At 45.5% G+C, this 18606-nt stretch overlaps 1 protein-coding gene across 16 annotated transcripts in view; it reads right to left on the minus strand.

Moving 5' to 3' along the window:
- Positions 1 to 18606, minus strand: part of ccnd3 (cyclin D3) — a 425735-nt gene that overhangs the window by 159865 nt on the left and 247264 nt on the right. The window lies entirely within an intron of this gene.

Raw genomic sequence — 18606 nt, forward strand, 5'->3', positions numbered from 1 at the left:
ATTCCCCCTTTCTCACTCACTCTCTCTTTCTCTCTGCTTTTCTCCCTTCCTCTCCTTCCCCTCCCCCCAACTCTCTCCCCCACCCTTTCTCATTCTCCCTCTCTCCCTTCCCCATTTCTTCATCTCACTCTACCTTTCACTTTTCTGTCTCTCTCTCCCACTATTTCTCTCTCTTCCTCTCTTTTTCTCCCTCCCTTTCACCTCTCCCCTTTTTCTGCCTTTCTCTCTCTATTTCTCTCCCTCCCCTCTCCATCTCCCTCTCTCTCTTTCTCTATACCTTCGCTTTCTCTCTCTCTCCCCCTCTCTCTTTTTCTCTCTCCCTGACTCTCTATCTCACTCGCTCTCTCACTGTCACTCACCCTCTCTTTCTCTCTCTGACTCGCTCCCTCTCTTCATTCCCCTACCTCTCTCTCTTTCTCCTCCCCTCTCTCTCTCTTTTCCCCAACTTTGTCTCCCACCCCCTTTCTATCTCCCTGTCCTTCTCTGCCTCTCCTCCTCTCCCTCGCACTCTCACTTTCTTCCCCTCTCTCTTTCTCTCTCCCTCCAGCCCTTTCTGTCGCTTTTCTCTCTTTCTCTCTCTCTCCCTCTTCCTCTCTCTCACTTCCTTCCTCTTCTCCTTCTCTCTCCCAGCACTCTTTCTCCTGCTCATTCATGGTCTCTTTATCTCTCTCTCTTTCTGCCTCTTCCCCAACTCTCACTCCCTCCCTCTCTGCCTCACCCTCACTCTCTCTCTCCCCCACGCTCCCTCTCTTTTGCATTCTCCCCCCTCTCTTTCTTTCACCCCTGCACTTTCTCTCTCTCCTCTTCTCTTTCTCGCTCTCTCATTTCCCCTCTCTCACCCTCACTGAATCTCCTGCCCTCCCTGTTGCTCTTTCTCTCTCCCCCCTCTCTCCCCATCTCTTTCTCTCCCCCTCTCTTTCTCACTCCCTCTGTCTCAATCCCTCTTTCATTCTCTCTTTCCCTCTCTCCTACACATGCTCTCCATATCTGTTTCTCTCCCTCACTCTCTTCAGCTCCCCCTCCCTCTTTCTCCCTCTCTCCGGCTCTCTAACTCTCTCCTGCTCCCTCTCTTCTTTTCACTATCTCACTCCCCAGCTGTCTCTCCCAAACTCACTCTCTTCTCTTTCCTCTCTCTCCTCTCTCTCCCTTTTACTTTCTCCCCCTCCTCTCTCTCCCCCTTTTTCTCTTTTATCTCCCAACCTTTCACTTTCTCTCTCTCACTCTCCCCTCACTCTCCTCCCTCTCTCTCCTCTCGCTCTCCATTTATCTCTCATTCCCTCTTTCCCACACACTTTCTCACTCTCCTTATCTTTCTCTCCAGCTCGGTCTCCCTCTCTCTTTCTCTCTTCCCCCTCTCCCTCACCTCTCTTGCCATCTCTCTTCCTCTCTTATTCTCTCCCTCTCTCTCTTCCCCTCTCTCCCAGCACTCTTTGTCCTGCCTATTCTCGCTCTCCATCTCTCTCTCTCTTTTTGTCTTTCTGTCTCATCCAAATTCTCTCTCCCACCCTCTCTGTCTCACCCTCACTCTCTCACCCATTCTCTCTCTCTCCCTTCTCTATCCCCTCTCCCTTTCTCTCTCTCTCACTCTTTCTCTCCCTCCCCCTCTCTTCCTTTCACTGCATCTCTCCACCCCTCCGTCTTTCTCTCTCTCACCCAACTCTCTCTCCCACCATCTGTCTTTCTCCCTCCTCCTCACCATTTGTCTCTCTCACTCTCTCCTATTTGCTCTTTCTCCCTCCCTCTTTCCCTCTCTCTCTCTCCCACCCTTCTCCCTTTTAAGCTCTCTTACTCTCTCCCTTTCTCCCTCCCTCTGACTCTTATTCTCCCCCTTCCTTTCACAACATTTCTCCTTGTCTCTTTCTCTGTCTCCCCAAACACTCTCTCTGTCCCTTCCCCCACTTCCTCTCTCTCTTTTCTTCCCCCTCTCTCTATCTCTTTCTCTCTCTTCCCTTTAACCTTCTGTCTGTCTCCCCCACCCCTCTCTCTGTCTCTCCCACCCCTCTCTCTGTCTCTCCCCTACCATTCTCTCTGTCTCTCCCACCCCTCTCTCTGTCTCTCCCCTAACCTTCTCTCTGTCTCCCCCACCCCTCTCTCTGTCTCTCCCCTACCGTTCTCTCTGTCTCCCCCTAACCTTCTCTCTGTCTCCCCCACCCCTCTCTCTGTCTCTCCCCTACCGTTCTCTCTGTCTCCCCCTAACCTTCTCTCTGTCTCCCCCACCCCTCTATCTGTCTCTCCCCTACCGTTCTCTCTCCTCCCCCTAACTTTCTCTCTGTCTCCCCCACCCCTCTCTCTGTCTCTCCCCCACTGTTCTCTCTGTCTCCCTCTAACCTTCTCTCTGTCTCCCCCACCCCTCTCTCTGTCTCTCCCCTACCGTTTCTCTCTCTCTCTCTCTGTCTGTCTCTCTCTCTCTCTCTGTCTCTCTCTCTCCCCTCTCTCCCACCCTCTCTCAGCATGCTGCCTGACCAGCTGGCCATTTGGCTATTTCCACCATGTTCTGTTGTTTTCTCAGCCCTGAGATTTTTACTTTTGCTTTCAGCAGAGATGTCAGTCAATTCCAATCGATGTGACTGAAGTGAGACTGCGGTTTTCTAGTGCTTCCACCTCTGGGTTGTCATTAGAAAGCACTGGTGAACGGGATATGTGGGTGTTTTGTCAGTGGGTGAGCTCACGTGGATGGAGCTATTTCAGTTGTGCTTGGTGATATCAAATGACGATAAACACCCACAGTGTCTGCTCATTCATTTCCCAGCACTGCCTTCACAGTCTGCTTTGTGGTGTTGGGGACTCACCTCACTCATAAGTGGAGCATTAGAATGAAAATAAAGGGTACTTGAATGATAGGTGACACGCACAAAACGCTGGAGGGACTCAGCAAGTCAGGCGGTAACTGTGGAGGGGCTAGGCGGCGGGCTCCGGGCCCAGAGGGTGTCGCTGCAGCAGGACCTGGGTCCTAGTGCTGGGGGGGGGGGTTGGGGGGGGGTGGCGACCTGGAGTTCGGACAATTTAAATGCCGGCTCAGATCGACTGGAAAGGCCGAGTGTCGGGACCAGAGGTGAGGATCAGGCTGATTCCGCTCAGTCTCCACGGCGTTGAGGCTGTGATTGTGCTCTGGTTGCCCCAGACTTCGTTGCGATTTGCCCCACTGTGTGATGAATTGAGACGGAGGCTAGGGGCCTACACTGGCTTCTCCGGGCTCTGGGTCTACGGACTCGATCTGGATCGCAGTGCCGCCACTTGATTTTATTGTGTGCACGATTTGTGTCTTTTTTTCCCCCTCTGCGTATTGGGTGTTGGTCTTTTTTGAAAATTGGGTTCTTTCGGGTTTCTTGCCTTGCCTGCAACCAGATGAACCTCAAGGTTGTGCATGCTTGGCATGTAAGAGATCCGGGGTTCAATCCCGGCAGCTCCACGTGGGACGTCGTGGTAGTGATGCGGTTAGCACAACGTTATTACAGCTTGGGGCATCGGGGTTCAGAGTTCATTTCCGGCTCCCTCTGCAAGGAAGTTTGTATGCTCTTGCTGCGTGTACGATGGTTTTGTCTAGATGCTCTGGGCTCCACTCACAATCCAAAGACATCAGTTAGTAGGTTAATTGTCCTGTGATTAGGCTAGGATTAAATAGGTGGGCTGCCGAGCCATGTTCAGTGCTGTATCACCAAATAAATTTAAAAAGATGAAACTGACAGTCGATATTTTGGGTCAAGGCCTTCATTAGGACAGCTGCCCACACCAAGTTACTGATTCTTCATGCAATGGAATCTCTCTTGATCCTTTACAGTAAGATTGGGATTAGAATTGGCTTATTATTGTCAGAAGTACTGAGATACAGAGAAAAGCTTATCTTGCAATCTGTTTACACAGTGCATTGGGCTACAACAGGGGTTCCTAATCTTCTTATGCTATGGATCCCTTTGTCAGTCTGGTGAAGCCTATGGATCCTTTGCCAGTCCGGTGAAGCCTACGGACCCTTTGTCAGTCAGTGAAGCCTATGGGCCCCTTTGCCAGTCAGTGAAGCCTATGGACGCCTTTCAGAATAATGTATTTAAATGAGTAAAATAAAATACCAAGGATTACAAAAGAAACCAATTATATTGAAATACAGTTATCAAAATATTAAAAAATGCAATTTGTGATCAAGTAATACTTCTTTACTAACACATCAAATAACAACACTATACATTTAAATATAGGCTTTAAAATTAAATTTTAATTTTTAAAGACACATGGGTGTGAAGGCTGTTGTTGCTTAGCTTGAATAAGAACAAAAATGATATTTTGCTGTAAATGATAATTTGAGATATTTGTAACAACTGTAATGTGATTTGAAAATATCTGTGATTTCCATTGGTGACAAAGTCACAGGTACGGCTAATTCTACTGCGGTTTGTTGCCTGCATTCATAATTGAAAGAAATGCTAAATTTCAGTTAGAGGTTGGTGAAAATAAAGATGCAAACTTTTTTCCCATCCAAGTTCACAGACCCCCAGGAATCTATCCATGGACCCCGTGAACCCCAGCAGCAGAATATCTGAGCTTGAACAAGGTAAAACAATAAAAATGCACAATAACTGTAAAAGCTACTGATCGAGTGCAGGGCAGGTAAACGATACAATGCAAAATCATAACTAGGGAGATTGTGAGGCCAAGAGTCCCCCTTATTATACAAGAGGTCCATTCAAGAGGCTGTTAATCAGAATCAGAATTAATTATCACTAACATAAGTCATGAAACTTGTTATTTTGCGGCAGCAGTACAGGGCAATACATAAAAAACCTATGAATTACAATAAGAAGTACATGTATCTCCAAATCTCCTTCTTAAGTGTGCACCTTATCCCAATCCTATGCTCATTGAGTTCTGTTAGCACAGAGCCCTACAGTAGTACAGCAGAGAAAAAGGCCATTCAGCCCTCTGGGTCCATGCTGACCATTTACACCAATTCTACATTGATCCCACTTTTATTCTCCCCCATATTATGGGTAATGTAGGAGGGAAGGGTTAGATTGTTTGTGGATTTTTTTAGATTAAGACGACACGCAGTCCCCTTTTATTGTCATTTAGTAATTCATGCATTAAGAAATGATACAATATTTCCTCCGGTGTGATATCACAAAACACAGGACAGACCAAGACTGAAAAAACTAACAAAACCACATAATTATAACATATAGTTACAACAGTGCAACAATACCATAACTTGATGAAGAAGTCCATGAGCACAGTAAAGAGTTCAAAGTCTCTCAAATGTCCCACATCTCACGCAGATAGGAGAAGGAAGAAAAACTCTCCTTGCCATGCCCGACCACAGTTCGACTCTGAGTTATCCGGAAACTTCGAGCCTCCGACCAGCTCTCCAACACTGAGTACTGAGCGCCATCTCTTTCCGAACAATTCGACCCCAATCTTGATTGCCAACAGCAGGCAAAGCCAAGGATTTTGAGGCCTTCCCTCCGGAAGATTCCGGATTGCGCAGTAACAACAGCAGCGAACTGGCATTTCAGAAATTTCTCCAGATGTTCCTCTGTGCTTTCACGTCTGTCTCCATCAAATCAGAATTGTCCACGGCCCCTACTTAACGGATACGCTATCATTTTCACCGGAGGGCTGCGTGCGCGCGGCGCGCTGCTCTCTCTCCTTTTGTGTATTGAATATTTCAGTAATATTGTAAATATATTGTTTGATAAAGCATTCTTGTTCATTTAAATAATTCATGATGGGTTATATGTAAAAATAAGTGAATTGCACATATCATCACGCTACCACATGATATGCGCCTCGTTTAAAGTAAAAACGAAGTATCTCCTGATTCTCTTGTTTTTCTTTCAATTAATTTTTGTGATTTGAAAATACAAAACATAAGAGTGGTGACGAGGCATTTTTAAAATGAACTCGAGGCAACTACCGACCTGTTGAAGTGCAGCAAAAAATGATTGAGTAAGAAAACAGTGCAGCACGTGTTCTTCACGAGAGAGAAAAGGTCGAGTTTTTAAAAAATGCAGAAAAATGGACAAATTCTTGGTTTCATAAAAAAATTAAAGTAGAAATGGCTGGCTACTTTGGAAAGATAGACCCATATGATTACACAACAGATAAGTGGCTCATGTATATGGAACGAATTGAACAATACTTTAAAGCAAATGAAACAACCAATGATAAACGAGTACCAATTTTGCTAAGTGCATTGGGTTTAAAGGCATACAGTTTGCTTCAAAGTTTGACTGCTCCAACCAAACCAGCCAAAATGAGCTCGGCTGGTGTCTTGAAAATAATGCAGGAACATCTAGAACCAAAACCATCGTTGACTGCAGAATGCTTTAGGTTTCATAGGTGGAATCAAAAAGAAGAGGAGTATACTTCAGTGCATGTGGCTGAATTGAAGAAAATGTCTGAGCATTGTCAGTTCCGTAATAGGCGTAATGATGCACTGAGAAATCATTTTGTTTGTGGATTCTTATGAGAAAGCATTCAAAAATGGCTCCTAATTGGATCACAGCTTACATTTAAAAGAGCAGTTGAAGTTGCTTTTTAAATGGAAACTGTAGACAGAGACACAGTTGAGTTACATTCAGGAATGAAAATGAGTGTGAACAAAATTGCAACCTCTGAACGCAAACCAACCTGTCTGAACAAATTGTATTATTGTTGTGGCAGGGGCTCACATACACCAGATCAATGGAGATTTAAAGGCAAGACATGCAGAAAATGCATCAACGTAGGCCATGTTCAAAGAGCATGTTGGGCAGACAAAAATAAATGGACTGCACAGGGAAGAGAAAAAGATAAGAGGTCAAGTTATGGTTTCAAAAAGAGCACTAATCTGCTGTTACTGAAAAATCTGATAGAGAGTGACCCAGGGCAATTAACAAACAATATGACTCATGCCAGAATTGAACAGCCAATTAATTACAATGGAATTGGACACTGCCTCGGCTGTGTCAGTGATTCCTCAAAACGAGTTTAAATGGCATTTCAAAGATACTGAACTGAAGCCTGCAGATATCCAGCTAAGAATTTATACTGGAGAAAAGGTAACTCCTGTAGGATTAACATTTGTAACAGTGAAAGAAGCAACTTACAAGCCACATTGGGATCGTATGTGGTAAAAACAGGAGGGCCAGTGTTGTGGGGGCGTGATTGGCTGAGAGAACTACAACTCGATTCGAGATCTATTCTCCGTTTGCATGTGGCGCTCCTTGAAATGAAGCCACCTGAAGGCAAATTACAAAAGGTACTGGATGATGCCACAACTGTCTCCATGAACAGAGGGCAAACAGGTGTCGGTGCCTCTGGCTGGAAAGCATATTGGACCAAGGAAGGGACCATGCTGCTCAGGGGAAGCGTGGAAGTGATGAAAGCAGTTTTTGTAGGTGACATATCTGAGAAAGCTTCTGATCTGTTAATAAGGCAGTTATTTGCAAAATGTGGCTTGGTTTTAAGCTGGAATGGAGTTCAAGGAGCTTTAAGAAAATTGCAAGCATTCGGCTTTTGTGATTACAAAGAACTGGAATCTACTCTGTACATGAAGGTTATTCCACGAGCTTCAAGAGGGAGACAAAAAACTGCTTGTAAAAGTAGATGCAAAGACCACAGGCCAGCTGGAGGAATGGAAGGCCCAAAAGTCAATGGAGATACAAGAACAAGAGTATTCGTCAGATGATGTTGTAAATGAAGAAATCAAGAGGAGAGGTCAGATCGTAAAGGGAGCAACGGAAGGATTAATAAGAGAATGACTCCAGTGAACTAAATCCACCTTCCATAGATCAAGGTGCACAAACTAGAAAGAAGACAAAAGAAAAGAAAGAGGAGCATTGAAGTAGATCCAGAGAGAAAATCCAAGAAAAGGAGAAGAAAGGGATCCAGAGCTGTCAGAATCACTTCCTGCAGTCCCAGAGTCAACTTCTACACCTCCACAGACAAAGCCCAGAACCCGAGATTGCTTCACAGCCACAAGTCTCACTTGCCGGGAAAGACATTATCCCACAAGAGTAAGTAATCCTCCACAGTGATTAAATCTTTAGGCCTGGATGGGACAATTTAAAATTTACTATGCCGTGGCTGTCTGTATAATACCTTATTATATAGTATATTCTGTATATACTGTAGTTGAGATGCATTATAGCCAAGCAGGGAGAAGTGTTGAGTATTTAATATTCCAGTAATATTTGGGTAATATTGTAATTATATTGTTTGATTAAGCATTCTTGTTTGTTTAAATAATTAATTACGGGTTATATGTAAAAATAAGTGAATTACATATGTCATGCACAGGAAACAGTTGAGGCCAGTTCATTGGCTATATTTAAGAGGGAGTTAGATATGGCCCTTGTGGCTAAAGGGATCAGGGGTATGGAGAGAAGGCAGGTACAGGGTTCTGAGTTGGATGATCAGCCATGATCATACTGAATGGCGGGTGCAGGCTCGAAGGGCCGAATGGCCTACTCCTGCACCTATTTTCTATGTTTCTATGACTTTACCATGAGATATGAGCGCGCCTCGCTTGAAGTAAAAACGAAGTACACCACTTATCTCCTGGCTCTCTTGCCTTCCTTTCAACTAGTTTAATGTTTGGGAGTTACAAAACATAACAGTAGGTCTGCATAACACTATGGGTCAAGAGGCTTGCTCTATGTTCTATGTCCTGTGTTTTCTCATGAAACCCCTCATACCCCCACAGACTCTACCTCTCCAACACACAGGAGGGGCAACTTCCAATGGTCAACTAACTTACCAATTCACATACTGTATCTTTAGGGATAGAGTCACAGAGCACTATAATACAGAACAAAGACTTCTGGCCTATCTAGTCCATGCCAAACTATTATTCAACCTAGTCCCATTGACCTGCAGCTGGACCTCCATAGCCCTCCCCGTTCATGTGCCTTCTCTTAAATGTTGTAATCCACTGGCAGCTTGTTCCACACTCTCAACACCCTCAGTATGACCAAGTTCTCGCTCAGGTTGTACTTTCACCTTTCATCCTTAACCTATTACTTCTAGCCCTAAGATGTCTGGGGTAATCTGAGCACCCAGAGGAGATCTCCAAATTGTCCTCGTCCAAGCGCATCGCTTTCTAACATGGAGCGGTGGAACGTTCCAGCAGGAAAACAGGTCCTTCTCCCAATTTGTCGAGGGTGACCGAGTTGCCTGACTGAGCTGGTCCCATGAGCTAGGTTTGTGACTTGTCAACAGGGGAAATCCTCTGAGGTGTCTGGAGATTTCTCTGCGAGAAACGCAACCTCTGCCTTTCTCTCATACCCATGGTATGCATGGGGCTGGTCCAGATGAATTTCTGGTCAAGAGGAAACACCCTTCCTGTCTCCACCCAGTTCAATTTTAACAGTTGAACTTGTGGTAACAGAGATCTCGCTCAAATGCTACATGTTCAGAGACAGAACGTTCGAAACCAGCTGTCCATCCTGATTCTGTGTTTCACTGTTCACTGCTGACAAGAGCCCACCTCCTCTCCTGTGAAGCAGAGGCATTAAACGAAACACCAGTATTAATTAAACACATGGAAGAAGATCATGGATTTCAGCACATCCCAGAGCACTATGGAGCTTTTAGAAAGCAAACACTGAACTATGGCCTTTGATTAGCACAGAGGAACTTCTCAAAACAGCGACACCATAACAGTCAGAGATGTTACCTAAGGGATTCATATTGTCCAGGAGAACTAAATTGCTCCCATCCAAATGAACACAGACCATAGAACAATCCAGCACAGTACAGGCCCTTTGGCCCATGATCTTCTGCTGTACTTCTAATTTACTCTAAGATCAATCTAACCCTTCCCTCCTGTATAGCCCTACATTTTTCAATTATCAATGTGCCTATCTTAAATGCTCCTAGTGTATTTGCCTTTGCCACCACCCCTTGCAGGAAGATCTGTGCACCCACTACTCTCTGAGTAAAGGACTTACCTCTGACATCCCCTCTATACTTTCCTCCAATCATCTTAAAATTATACCCCCTTGTATTAGCCATTTCCACCCCGGGAAAAAGTCTCTGGCTGTCCACTCTATCAATGCCTCTTATCATCTTATACTTCTCTATCAAGTTACCTCTTGCCCTCCTTCGCTCCAAAGAGAAAAGCACTATAGTTCACCCATAAGACATGCTCTCTAATCCAGGCAACATCCTAGCGAATCTCCTCTGTGCCCTCTCTGTAACTTCCACATCCTCCTATAATGAGGCGACTGGGGAATGAACACAACATTCTATGTGTGATCTAACTAGGCTTTTATAGAGCTGTATAGAATGAAATAGAGCTCACTGGAATCTTTTCCATCCAACCGAGAGGAGCTTCTAGCAGGAGGTACAGAAGCTTGAAGTCCCACGCCACCACGTTCAAGAACAGTTACTTCCCTTCAACCATTCGGGTGCTGAACCCTCTGACAAAACCCTAATCTCTACAATTTAGCAACACTGTGATCACTTTTCACTCAAATGGAATTTGCTCTAATTATGTTCTTTCTTGTAAAATGTATGGATAATTTATGCTTTTTTGTGTGAATGCGGCTGATCTGATGCAAGAGTAACACACACAAAGTGCTGGAGTAACTAAGCATGTATGGAGAGGAATAAACAGTCGACATTTGGGGCTGAGACCTTTCATCAGGATATTGACAGTTCATTGCCCTGCAGAGATGCTGCCAGATCTGCTGATTTCCTTGTGTGCGTTGCTCTGGATTTCCAGCAGCTGCCGAATCTCTTGTGTTTATTGTCTGATACTCTGTGCCGAGATTCCCTGCACCTGTGCAGGTGACCATAAGACCACAAGACCAGGAGATAACGGAGCAAACTTGGGCCATTTGGCCCATTGAGTCTGCTCCGCTGTTTCATCATGGCTGATCCATTCCCCTCTCAGACAAAAAAACGACTTAGACTTTGACAAACAGTGCAGAAGATGAAATTCATTAACTTTCCAACGGAAATTATGTTAAATAAGGAAACCAGAGGCAGAACTGACCAGAGGTTTAACAGGACAAAACTTTGATGTAATTAGATGGTAATTATCAAATAAATACAAATCCTTTTCGTCAGCTGAAACATCGTGCAACGTTTCAACAAAATCAATTCTCACTTTTATTCCAATTAAATTATTTATTTTTGAGTCAAATCTGACCGTCCCCAATAGCTTAAGTTTTTTGTTGGGACTGTTAGTGCAGGATAGGTTACTGGCACAACAGCATCGCTGAGTCCCCCTGGGTTATGTACAGCTCGATCGCATGAACATGAGATCTCCAACTTCAAGTAATCTAATTCCCCTCTGTCCCTTTTCTCTCTCCTCCAGATCATCCAGTTCCTCCCATATCCAAACCAGCCCCCATCATACCACTTCTACCCCTTCCATCATCCACACACTCCTCCCACTGGGACCCCCCCCCCCCACTGTTCCCATCTGTCCATCACCCACACACTCCTCCCACTGGGTCCCCCCCCCCCACTGTTCCCATCTGTCCATCATCCACACACTCCTCCCACTGGGTTCCCCCCCCCCCACTGTTCCCATCTGTCCATCACCCACACACCCGTCCCACTGGATCCCCCCCACTGTTCCCATCTGTCCATCGCCCACACTCCCCTCCCACTGGGTCCCCTCCCCCCATTGTTCCCATCTGTCCATCACCCACACACTCCTCCCACTGGGTCCCCTCCCCCCAACTGTTCCCATCTGTCCATCACCCACACACTCCTCCCACTGGGTCTCCCCCCCCGTTCCCATCTGTCCATCACACACACACTCCTCCCACTGGGTGTCCCCCCCCACTGTTCCCATCTGTCCATCACCCACACACTCCTCCCACTGGGTCCCCTCCCCCCACTCTTCCCATCTGTCCATCACCCACACACTCCTCCCACTGGGTCTCCCCCCCCCCCACTGTTCCCATCTGTCCATCACCCACACACCCCTCCCACTGGGTCCCCTCCTCCCACTGTTCCCATCTGTCCATCACCCACACACCCGTCCCACTGGGTCCCCCCCCCCACTGTTCCCATCTGTCCATCACCCACACACTCCTCCCACTGGGTCCCCTCCCCCCACTGTTCCCATCTGTCCATCACCCACACACCCGTCCCACTGGGTCCCCCCCCACTGTTCCCATCTGTCCATCGCCCACACTCCCCTCCCACTGGGTTCCCCCCCCCCACTGTTCCCATCTGTCCATCACCCACACACTCCTCCTACTGAGTCCCCTCCCCCCACTCTTCCTATCTGTCCATCACCCACACACTCCTCCCACTGGGTCTCCCCCCCCCAACTGTTCCCATCTGTCCATCACCCACACACTCCTCCCACTGGATCCCCTCCCCCCACTGTTCCCATCTGTCCATCACCCACACACTCCTCCCACTGGATCCCCTCCCCCCACTGTTCCCATCTGTCCATCACCCACACTCTCCTCCCACTGGGTCCCCTCCCCCCACTGTTCCCATCTGCCCTCCCCATCTCCATTCTTTGGTTCCATGCTGTTCTATCAGACCCAATGTTCTGCAGCCCTTTGTTATCTCCTGTTCTCAGCTCCCAGCCTCCCCTCCTTCATCTGACTATTGCCCCCTCTTCACCTGGATCCACCCACTACCTGCCAGGTCCTGCTCCACACTTCCCCTCACCTCTTTTCATTGGCTATCTCCTCTCTAACAGTCAGTCCAAATGAAGGGTCTCAACCCAAAATTTCAACTGTCCATTTCCCCCTGATCTCCTGAGTTCCTCCAGCAGCCTCCGGAATCCAGCATCTGCAGCCTCTCATGTCTCCATTAAAAGGCTCTTATTTACATTGCCCGGTTGAATGTCCTGTATTAAACTGGATAGCATGCATTCTGCTCAACTGGAAGACAGCAGTAGATGTCACATAACATTGTCAGCTATTTCTAATAGATTTTGGTTGTCTCAATTCTAAGACCCATTCTATTTTCAAGTGGCAAATATCTTTAAAAAGAGGTATTATTAATCTAATTTAAATTAAGTAATTTTTGTGAAGGGTGATAGCCCAGTTTTAGTATTGCCACAGAACTCTGTTGGGCGGGAGGGAAGTGAGCAAAAGGGTTCCCTTTGTGTTCTTGTGAATGAAATCAATTTTTGCGCATGGCCTCTTGTAAACTATGAATAGATTCAGGAGGCCAGCGGCGTCTCAGTTTGATGCGCTGTAGCCTAGGAGAACTGGATTCGTGGTTGGTCTCCCTTCATGTGCTGAGATATTATGCGCTGACATTGTCAGCTCTCCTGGCAAGCTGACGCTCCGAATACAGAGAACTGAGAGGAAGAAGGAAAAATCTAACGTGTCTCCGATTGTGCATGCATGAGAGTGTGCACGTGCCTGTGTGTGTGTGTGTGTTTGTGTGAGTGTGTGCACGTGTTTGAGTGTGTGTGAGAGTGCGTGTGTGCGTGTGTGTGTCTCTGTGTGTAAGTGTGTGTGAGTGTGCACACATGTGAGAGTGTGTGCGTGTGAGTGTGTGTTTGTGCAATTGCCTTATGTGTGCGTTTCTTTGGGGGGGGTGTATTTTTGTGAGAATGTGTGTGTGTGCGCAAGTTTATGTGTGTTGGTATAAATGTGCTCATGCATGTTAGTGTGTGTATGTGAGTGTCTGTTTATAACTGCGAATGTGTGTGTGTGAGTGTGTGTGTCTAACTGTACATATGTGTTTTTAAACATGATATATTCAAGATTGATGATGGACGTAAGGGAGGGAAATGTAGCGAATTTGCTGTAAACTTCCAAGAGCGTCTGTTGGTACAGGCACAGTACCTGGGGAGTGAAGAATTTAAAAAGCTACAGCTGAATTCTGAAAGGGATAAGTTCAGCAACTATTGATCAGCCAGTTTAATCCTGGTGGTAGGGAAATATTTATAAAGATAATTAGGGACAGAATTAGTAGTCTGTCAGATTAATTAGAGAAAAAGAGAAGTAACTACAAAGTGTATTTATTATCAAAGTATGTATACTTTATACAACCTTGAGATTTGTCTCCTTACAGGCAGCCAGAAAACAATGAAACCTAATAGAACCCATTAAAAAAAGACTGTCAGGCACCCAATGCGCAGAAAAAAATATCAAATTGTGCAAACAATAAAGGTAAGTAAATAGCATTCAACACTGCAGTTCACGAAAGTGAGTCCACAGACACGAATTCAGGCATCACTGGAGCCTACTAGTTGCAAGCCACATCCTCAGTTCAGCTCAGAGACGAGTAATTCTTGTGGGGCAGGTTTAATAACACAGATTTATCAAAGACAAATGCTTAATTAAGCTGAGGGTGTGTTTTTGGCATTGGAGATGGTCAGTGAGGGAAGTGTGGTTGATATAGCCTATCTGACATAAAAGACTTTCTGTAAAGTGTGTCAAGATTGAAATCGATGGAATGATAGGAGATATAACACTATCGATAGCAAGACAAGAGATTCTGCAGATGCTGGAAATCCAGATCAACACACACGAAATGCTGGAGGAACTCAGCAGGCCGGGCAGCATCTGTGGAGAGGAATAAACAGTCGACATTTCAGGCTGAGACCCTTTATCAGGAGAGGAAACGAAGGGGGAAGAAGCCAGAATAAGAGCAATTTGCTTCAGCATGTGTTACTATTGATAGAAAATTGACCAAGTGATGGGAAGTGGAGACTAGTGACTAGAGATACAGGAGACTGCAGATGGTAAAAATTTGGAGCTGCACACACAAAGGAGCTGGGGGATCTCAAATGGTCAGGCAGCATTTATGGAAGGAAACAGTAAGTCAGTGGTTTATAGACAGTACCGCACAGTGCAGAGCCTTTGGCCTATGAAATTTTGCTCATTCTTTAACCTTCTCCAAGATGAATCTAATGGTTCAAGACCCTTCATCAGGACTGGAAAGCAAGTGGGTCGATCGTTCATGTCGTATGACGTGGGCGATCATGGTCTTTCCATGATCATGATTGTTCGTGGCAAATTTTTCTTCAGAAGTGGTTTGCCATTGCCTTCTTCCGGCCAGTGTCTGAGCAGGTGGTGGATGGTTGTATGAGCAGGTGGTGCACATGACAAGTCCTGGTTGAGTGACCACTGACGCCAGGCAGACAACCTCTGAAGGTTGCTGATAATGTCTGCGGTCACCCGTCTTGTAAAGAGACTGCTCCGAAGAGGGAAGATATCCAGGGTGATAGGTGGATCCAGATGTGGAGATGGGTAGTGATAGGCAGGTAGGGGGAGGGGAGGAGAGTGGGAAAGATGCAAGAAGCTGGGTAGCGACAGGTGGAGGTGACAAAGAGCAGAAGAAGATGGGATCTGAAAGGAGAGGATAGAGCTGATGAGAGGCAACTTTTCAGGTTGAAGAGAATATATAGGGTTAGTGTAATTGAGTGTTTGATGTGCATTTGGAAGCCTGAAGGGTTTGTCTCTGTGCATAACTCAATGAATCTCTGAATGTAAATACTGAGTGCAGGGTCTTTATCCATACTATAACTTCTTTATATAACTCTTTATTCTCATAGTTTTTGAATGTTACAACACTTTTGGACTTACTTCTGATGAATGACTATCATCCAGTAGCACTTACGTCCACTGTGATGAGAGGTTGCTGATGAAACATATCAACTCCTGCCTGAGGAGGGACCTGGATTCGCTCCAATTCGCCTACCGGTGCAACAGCTCCACAGCAACCGTTCCATTGGCTCTTCACTCAACCCTGGAACATCTGGACGCTGAAAATGCATGCATCAGGATGCTCTTCATTGACTCGAACTCTGCATTCAATATTATCATCCCCTCAAAACTAATCAATAAGCACAAGACCTTGGCTTCAATACCCCCTTGTGAAATTGGATCCCCAATTTTCTCACTTGTAGACCCAAGTCAGTTCGGATTGGCACCGGTATCTCCACAATCTATCTGTAAGAAATGATCTTAAACGAATCATTTCACAGCTGAGGCTGTGCGGCTGCTCTGGCTACTATGTGCTTCGTATCTGCGAACTTCACGGCGATTTGCCCTACTTTGTGATGAACTGAGACTGAGGCTATGGGCTTACTCCGGCCGCTCCGGGTTCTTTGTCCATGGACTCAATCTGCTTCAGAACTCTGTTGCTTGCTTTACTGTTTGCATGATTTGTGTTTTTTTCTCTCTCTGTACATTGGGGGTTGGTCCTTTTTTAAAAATTGGGCCTTTTCGGGTCTCTTGTTTTGTGGCTGCCCGTAAGCAGACAAATCTCAAGGTTGTATAATTCATACATTCTTTGACAATAAATGTACTTTGAATCTGGGAATCTTTGAAGCAAGTTAGTATGGTGACACGTACATGCTTTGATAAGAAATTTACTTTGAAGTAAGGGAAAATCGTCCAATGTTCAGGAAGCATAGGGCTATGAAGATAAGGAGTAGATTTCTGCAGTTACTGAAGAATCCAGCGCAGTCAAGATTCATCTTCCTTTGTGCTGTATTATCTACTGACGTGTGTTGGTCTAAACTTGAGTATAATGTGCAGTGTAGAGTGGAATAGTGTGTGCAGTTCGGGTGTCCTCATTACAGAAACGATGTGGAGGCTTTGGAGAGAGCGCAAAAGAGGTTGCTGCCTAGTTTCGACAGTATTTGCTACCAGGAGAGGTTGGACAAACTCAGGTATTTTTTTTGTTGGAGTGTCAGAGACTGAGGGGAGACCTGGCACAACTTCATAAAGTTATGGGAGCATAGACAGAATAGGTAGCCAGAATATTAGAGGGCAAAGCTCTCAGGGAGAGGGGGAGAGACTGGAGGGTGTCTGGAATGGGGGGTAGTGGAGGCAGAGTTGATAGTGGTGTTGAAGAGGGGTTTTGGATAGACACATGAATATGTGATGGATATTCACTTTCCGGGGCCCAAGGGGCTTATTGCTGGCTCAGATTTCCAGCATGACCATTCCAAGGGTGAAGAAGTCGTTTTTGACAAAGTTAAATTTCTAACCAATAGTTCTTGCTCAACTTCTTGTTGTGAACAAATGAACAATGAGGTTCTTGTTGGCCCACGCTTTAATCAATGGGGTCCCACGCTGGCCTAATTATACATTGTGCTTACCGGGCCTGAGGAACATCACGTGCATATGATCTCAATTAGAGGCAAAATCAGTATAGACGTTAGAAAGCAGTCAGGATCATTCAGAAGGACAGGGCGGAATGACAGAAAGACGGGGTGACAGAAAGAGAATCTAGAATTCATTCCTTAGCATTCAGCTTCTGTGATGGATGACTTGCTCGTCTGCAGCTTGTTGGTAAGTCTGTTTAGTTTGTAAGAATGGTATTGGTGTTTGGAAATCCTCTGTAGTTTAGAAATCTTTTGTAACTGGGAAATAGAACATAGGACAGTACTGCACAGGAACAGGCAAACAGCCCCTCATGTTAAGCCAAACAAATGACTTAGTAATCAAAACGCCAACCATACTAATCCCTTCTGCCTATGTAATCCCTCCATTTTCCTCACTCTTATGTGCCTATTCAAACGTTTCTAGAGGTCTTTAATGTATCTGCTTCTACCAAGACCACTCTCTGTGTAGAGACATACGCCTCACGTCTCCTTTGAATATGCGCCCTGTCAGCTTAAATTCATGCCCTCTGACATTTCAACCCTGGGAAAAAGATGCCTTCTGTCCACTCTGTTTATGCCTCTCATAAACCTATAAACCTCTTTCATATCTCCTGTCAACCTTGGATGCTCCAGAGAAATCTTTTATAAGTTAGAAATCCTCTGTGAGTTTCAAGTTAATTTAATTGAATTTGGCGTTGTGCTTGACACAGATATCATTGGCCAAAGGGCCTGTTCCTGTGCTGTTCTATGTTCTATGTTCCAGACAGAGGAACAGGTAGTGAGACGTTCCCTTATTGACCTGTATAATCCTGTCAATCATGCTGCTGTGGGCGTGGCCACAATTTCTCACCTCTTGGCTGGAAAGGCGTGAAGATAAACTGAGAAATAGATTTTTCCAACAAATTAATGGATTTATCAAAAGAATTAAATGACCTTCGGATTTTCAGGTCCGTCATCTTAAAGATTATGCAGAACAAACCTTCCGACGTGTGATGTGAATGGTCCGCATCACGCTTCTGGTCCACGTTGCATTTCAAAAACCTGGAAATTTTATGCATGGTTAGAGTTCGAAAAGCCTAACATCTTTATCAGTTAAACGAAAGTGTTTGACGATGTTATTACAGCTCTGATGGTTCGCAACACACTCCTTTGCCCACTGCGAAGTTGTGGGTGTATGAAATGAGAGCACGTTAGCATTGCTCAGTGTACAAGGGCTAGTTATTTTTAGATTAGGTCAGAGTAACATTCAATTATCAGTAACCCTTTCAAATTGAACGAATGCCTTCCTTAACCAGAATTATCATTTTGTCTGAAATAATGGGTGCTTTGTGAAGCGCCAGTCCGACGAAGCCAGCTTTGTAAGTTTCTCTTAACAAGTTATGAGGTAACCGGTTCCTTTCAGCTGGTGCACTTGATGCGTCAATCCTCCTCTGCAGAGAACACCAGGAAGACATCTACAACAGTTGGCAAGTTGAAGTTGGGGAGGAAGTTAAAAACGGCAGCTGGCAGATGCCCTTCCTGCCTCTGTTCGAATGCAGCCTGCAGGTTACAGCATCAGCTCGCTCAAGAGGAAAGTGCATATT

Source organism: Mobula birostris, chromosome 14 (assembly GCF_030028105.1).
Source record: "Mobula birostris isolate sMobBir1 chromosome 14, sMobBir1.hap1, whole genome shotgun sequence".
In the NCBI taxonomy this organism is placed as follows: Eukaryota; Metazoa; Chordata; class Chondrichthyes; order Myliobatiformes; family Myliobatidae; genus Mobula; species Mobula birostris.